The following is a 6,708-nucleotide window of genomic DNA, read 5'->3' as shown; positions in this document are numbered from 1 at the left end:
TTGCCCTGGTTTCTTCTTGCAGCTCCATATTTCTAAACAGTCATTTTTCTTTTACTTCTTGTGTGTCCTGAACACAAAATACGCCACTCCCCGCTCAGCTGAGCGTTACTTGTCCCTACTGCTGCTTCCTCTCCCTCTCCTTAGTCGCATGTTGTGCATTTTCCCACAAGGATGGCCCCTTCGGGTAGTCGGTTCTCCTCCCGCCGTTGTGCGGTCCCTCCTGGGGTCCTCCTGCCATGTCTGGAAGGCTGCCGGCTGTTGGCCTGGGACGTCCTCTGCCTTTGTTCTGAGTGAGATTCCCATTTTCTGGATGCTCCGTCCTGCCTTCTTGGTTTATTCCACTCTCAGTGCCGCCCATCCTCTCGTAGTTTTGTCAGGCTGCAGGGACTGCACATGGCGGAGGCTTGGTCCCCACTGGCTTCCCCCTTTCTGTCTGGAGTGGCTGCACCGTAGTGTGCAGTTGCCAACCCCAGAATCTCCCTTCGTCGTCACCCCGGAGCTTTCCTTTACTTCTCCCTGCAGCCCATCTGATGACAGGACTGACTGCGCTTTCTGGCACAGGTGGCCTGTACCCTCTAGTAGCTTTATGGAGCAGGGATGTGTGGAGGAAAAATATTTTTAGACCTCAAGAGACTCAAAATGCTTTTATTCTACCTTCAGACATATCTGAGAGTTTGGCTAGGAATAAATTGTAGCTAAGAAATTACCATTGTTTTACACTTACCCACATTGCTGTCAAGTTTGAAGGCATCCTGATGTGTGTGGTCTTTTGTTTGTGACCTCTGTCAACTTTTAGACTCTTCTGTCTTTGCTTCCTGTGTTTTAAAAGTCTGCATTGGGCACTTGGTGGGCCTTTCAACCTGGAAATTCCTCTCTTTCAGTTCTAGGGAAGTTTCTTTTTTTACTCAATTAATTTATTTGTTTATGAAAGACCAACTCTTGCTCTTTTGCCCAGGCTGGAGTGCAGTAACGCGATCTCAGCTCACTGCAACCTCCACCTCCCAGGTTCAAGCGATTCTCCTGCCTCAGCCTCCCAAGTAGTTGGGATTACAGGCGCCTAACACCACCCAAGGCTAATTTTTGTATTTTTAGTAGAGACAGGGTTTTGCCATGTTGTTCAGGCTGGTCTCAAACTCCTGACCTCAGGTGATCCACCCACCTCAGCCTCCCAAAGTGCTGGAATTACAAGCGTGAGCCACCACGCCTGGCCTCAATAAATATTGAGTGCCTGTTTTATGCTAAGCATTCTTGTTGATGTTGGAAACACATCAGTGATTAGAAGAGACCAAAAATTCTGTGTTCTTGAAGCCTATGGTATGAAAAATACTATGTTAATATGTCAAGTAGTGGTAAGTGCTAGGCTAAGGAGAAAATGAATGGAAGATTGGCTATGGGAAGGGTAGGGAGGTATGGGTGCAGTTTTAGTAGAGTGGCCAAGGTGGATCTCACCAAAGAGAGTGTTTGAGTCAAGACTTCAAGGAAGTGAATGTGACTTTCAGACACCCGGGAAAAGATCATTCCAGGCAGAGGGAAAAGCAAGTGCAAAGGCCCTGGGGGAGGGAGCACGGCTGGTGGGTTCGGTGTCCAGTAAGGAGCCCAGTCTAGCCGGCGGGGAGGAAACAGTGGTAGAGGCCGAGGATCATGGAGCTTCAGATTCGGTGGGACCTTTTAGGTCATGGTAAGGACTTTGGCTTTTACTCAGGGTTTCCCCCAAAGGAGTGTCATGATGAGACTTTGATGTTGTAGGGATCCCTCGCCACAGTGTTGAGACTAGACAGGAGGTAGGGTCAGGCTCATCTTTTCGGTCAGGTAGGTCAAGGCGTGGCTCCCTGCGTTCTGAGTGCCAGGCAGGGAAAGAGGAAAGTCGTCATACATCAATCAGTATGTGCCTATCACTTTGATCTTCTGACTGAAATGGTACCCAAGCCCCTGGCTCTGTCTGGGGCCCTCATGGCCTGGAGTAGGAGAGGGTGTCTGGGGACCCATCTTCCTCTTCCCTACCTAATGCCACCTTCCAAGCCTCTGAGACATTTGCCACGTTGATGCCTTGGCATTCCCCACTCGACTTGCCAGGTCAGTTATCATTTGCCCGCCACGTTTCCACCTCCAGCATCATGTTGCCATTATTTCCCTTGTTCTCCTCACTTTTAAGGATTGATGGCTTTTAAGGATTCCTTTATTGTATTTTTGGTGGAGGCTTAGGAGGAAAGAAAATTACGCATGGGTCCAATCTGTTATCTTTACTAGTATTTCATTAAGAAATTTATAGCCCAGTTTTTTCTTAATTTTGATTTTTTTTTGGAGATGGAGTCTTGTGCTCTTTTTTCCAGGCTGGAGTGCAATGGCGTGATCTCGGCTCACTGCAACCACTGCCTCCCGGGTTCACGCCATTCTCCTGCCTCAGCCTCCTGAGTAGCTGGGACTACAGGCACACACCACCATGCCTGGCTGATTTTTTTGTATTTTAGTAAAGACAAGGTTTTACCCTCTTGCCCAGGCTGGTCTCGAACTCCTGACCTCAGGCATTCCGCCTGCCTCGGCCTCCCAAAGTGCTAGGATTATAGGCGCGAGCCGCCATGCCTGGCCAATTTTGATTCTTTAAAAATAACATCTTTACAGGCCGATCGTGGTGGCTCATGCCTGTAATCCCAGCACTTTGGGAGGTCAAGTTGGGTGGATCATGAGGTCAGGAGATCAAGACCATCCTGGCTAACATGGTGAAACCCCATCTCCACTAAAAATACAAAAAATTAGCCGGGCGAGGTGGCGGGCACCTATAGTCCCAGCTACTCAGGAGGCTGAGGCAGAGAATGGCGGGAACCCAGGAGGCGGAACTTGCAGTGAGCCCAGATTGCACCACTGCACTCCAGCCTGGGCGACAGAGCCAGACTCCGTCTCAAAAAAAACAAAAAAACAAAAAACCACATTTTTGTTGGGGGATGGAGTTACTTCCAGATAAGAAGTGTGCTTGTGATGTAACCAGAGGTGACATTAACTCCTAAACAAGCTTTTCAATCATGACTTGCTCCTGCCAGTTTCCTGAGGGACGGATCCCAGTGGTCAAGGCACAGGTGTGAATGTATGCCAGGAAAATATATGAGCATCATAACTCAAGCCAACAAATAAATGATGAGAGCTCTTTGAGATCCATCATCCTATTAGACATGTGGCCCTGAACGCACAGTATGTAACACGGACACGGGGCCTGTTCTGGAGCGTGTGGTGCTGGGGAGAGCCTGCAGCACACTTCTTGCTGTATCCAGCAGCGGGGCGCTGAGCAGCCAACTTTCTGTAATTGTAAAATCAAGCTTGAAAGTTTGGAAATGCTTGTCTTTTGATTTCAAGGAATCTTATTATGTGAAAGCAGATTTTTAAAGTTTTGTAAAGCAGATATCCCCTGCCTGTATACCTAGCACATACCACAGTGAGCATGACTGTGAAAGTACACCATAGCTGAACCCTGGGAAAAACTAAGGCAGTGAGCCAGAGTTTCCGGTGAGGGAGACACATCTCTTGCCTGTTGACAGTAGAATTCAACAATTGGGGGCAGCCCTTCCATATGATGCCATTTAAATATCACAAGTTATGGGCCAGGTGCGGTGTCACACGCGTGTAATCCCAACACTTTGGGAGGCTGAGGCGGGCAGGTCACTTAAGGTCAGGAGTTTGAGACCAGCCTGGGCGACATGGTAAAACCCCATCTCTGTATAAAAATTGGCTAGGCGTGGTGGTGCACACCTGTAATCTCAGCTACTCAGGAGCCTGAGGCAGGAGAATCGCTTGAACCTGGGAGGTGGAGGTTGCAGTGAGCCGAGATTGTGCCACTGCACTCCAGGCTAGGCGACAGAGTGAGATACTCCATCTTAAAAAATAATAGTAAGTAAATAAATAAATATCACAAATTATGTTCTGATTCTGAAAAAGCAATATAACCACCAAACACAATTTATTCCTTATGCTCCCAGTGTATTTTGTAGTTTTGTTCACCCTCATACAGCCAAACCTGAATTTAATAACAGTAAGAATAGTGACTTGCAGAGATTTGTTCCAATTGTTACAAGAATGGTTGTTAACTCATCTTTTCCAGATACAATTCTTCAAACCTGGACAATGTTATCAATTAATTCCAAATGACAGAACCCGCCTTTTCATACTGATGTTGTATGAGAAAGGATGAATTTCCTATACTTTCATGTAAATGCCATGGGTAGCTTACTTTTTTATGAATTCACCTTTGTGTAGCGACTACAGTTTGAAAGCACCGCTACACATTCATAGATGCGATTCCAGGCAGTTCGAGCCCACAGAGGCATATATAACTTAAGCAGACACCAAGCAGAAGTAAATATTTTTAACAGAGTTAACAAATCTTCATAAAAAGCAATCACTTAAAACCAAAGGTTCTGAAACTCTTAAGCCAGTCAGGCTCCGGGGAAGACGCAGATGGTCCTCTCAGGCCACTGAGAAACTTTTAATCAGGGATCACAAGTATTAGAAAGGTATGGGGAAGGTTCGGGCGACCAACACAAGCTGAGGAGCAATTCCCTGGCAAGGCCTGAAGAGGCAAGGGGTGGGAGCACGCAGGGAGCCTTGGGAGAGCAAGAGGCGGCCAGCAGCCTTCAGAGAGGAACTGCGGCCCTGAGTGGAGGCACCTCTTGAGTGGGGAACCTGGGGTTAGGCGGAGGAAATGCATGGTCTGACTCCTCTCTCTCTTGCCCTCTCATCTCCTGCCAGTCCCTCCCACTAGCAGGGCCAACCAGAAGTTTCCCTGGTTAAAAAGCCAGGCGAGAAGGGTGGAGAATAACCAGTGTGCACAGATCTCTGAAATGAGAACTACGACTGCTGTGTTTCAGGAGAAACAAAATTCTTTCTGTGTGATTGTATACCTTGAGAACCAAGAATGGTCCGAACAGCTTATTGTCCAGTAAAGTGGCCACATGGAAGCAACAAGTGAAAATCCATAGCTTCCGGGCCACTATTGTCGTCAGAAAAGACACCAAGAAGAATAGTCCATTCTCAGTAGCAACCTGGGAAGAACCTGAATTGTAACTGAGGAGCAGGACTGACATGAAGAAAACTACCATACTATTCCCGACTATTGAAACAAAACGAAATGCGAACGGAAGTAGAGAGAAGCCGTGTTCCTCAAAGGCTTCATCTCAAATTTATTTTTACATTCCCGGCATTCTTGGCCAGTAGAATGTGATCAGTACGTATTTGTTGAATGACAAAATGAGGGGGTGAATAAACTTTCCCTAAGATGTGTGTGCAGGCGTTTGAAAATGAAGTCTGTCGTTGACGTTTCTGTCCACCAGGAGTCAGGCTTCAGCCAGGAGAGAGTGAGCCAGTGTCTAGGCTGTCTCTCACCAGGCTTCCACCAGGTCCAGGTCACCAGGTTCAGGCCAAGACTGAGTTTCAGTATTTGTCGTTAACCGCGTAGATTAATAAACAGTTTTAAAGTAGAGCTTATGTATTTGTCTGATAGAAAAAGTAATACATGATCATTGCACGTAGGCACAGGAGCAGATGCAAAAAAAAAAGATAAAAGATAATAAAAATCAATTTTAATATTTAATATTTTTTCTAAGTGATAACCAGTATAAACATTTTGGTGTATGTCCTTTGGGAATTTTTTCCAATGAGTGTGTGTGTATGTGTGTGTGTGACTACACCATCTGTTTATAGCTTGCTGTTTCTCACCCCGAGCCTCACATGATTTCTTACATGCAGAATTTGTCTCTTGGCGTGTGACTTTTCATGGCTGAGTTGGAGCCACCACCAGGGAGCTGTACCCCCTCCTGTGCTGCACCCCACTGGCCGTGCCATCCACAGGGGGTAGGACACACCGGACACCTAGTAGCTGGATTTATTTATTGTATTTTATTTTATTTTTGCGATGGAGTCCCACTCTATCACCCAGGCTAGAATGCAGTGGTACAATCTCAGCTCACTACAACCTCTGCCTCCTGGATTCAAGCAGTTCTCCTGCCTCAGCCTCCTGAGTAGCTGGAATTACAGGCGCCCGCCACCATGCCCAGCTGATTTTGGTATTTTTAGTAGAGACAGGGTTTCACCATGTTGGTCAGGCTGGTCTCGAACTCCTGACCTCAGGTGATCCACCCGCCTCAGCCTCCCAAAGTGCTGGGATTACACGTGTGAGCTACCGCTCCTGGCCTAGAACTGGATTTAATAAGAGAAACAGACAACCTCACACCACTCTCCCCTCGTTCAGCACCCGGCCCCCAGGGTTCTTTCAGCTCTCCAGCCAGCCACACTTGGTGAGGCATGTGAGCCCAGGAGTCTGTCTGCTTGGGTTCAAATCCTATCTGAACCACTTCACTCCGTGACCTTGGTCAAGGTTATTTTCTTTCTTTTCCCTCATCTTTAAAAAGGGCATCGGCCGGGCGCGGTGGCTCACACCTGTAATCCCAGCACTTTGGGAGGCCGAGACGGGTGGATCACAAGGTCAGGAGATTGAGACCATCCTGGCTAACACGGTGAAACCCCATCTCTACTAAAAATACAAAAAAAATTAGCCGGGCGAGGTGGCGGCGCCTATAGTCCCATCTACTCGGGAGGCTGAGGCAGGAGAATGGCGTGAACCCAGGAGGCGGAGCTTGCAGTGAACGGAGATCGCGCCACTGCACTCCAGCCTGGGTGACAGAGTGAGACTCCGTCTCAAAAAAAAAAAAAAAAAAAAAAAAAAAA

This window comes from Piliocolobus tephrosceles, chromosome 5, assembly GCF_002776525.5.
Source record: "Piliocolobus tephrosceles isolate RC106 chromosome 5, ASM277652v3, whole genome shotgun sequence".
Taxonomy (NCBI): domain Eukaryota; kingdom Metazoa; phylum Chordata; class Mammalia; order Primates; family Cercopithecidae; genus Piliocolobus; species Piliocolobus tephrosceles.
Note: the sequence above shows the minus strand (reverse complement) of the source record.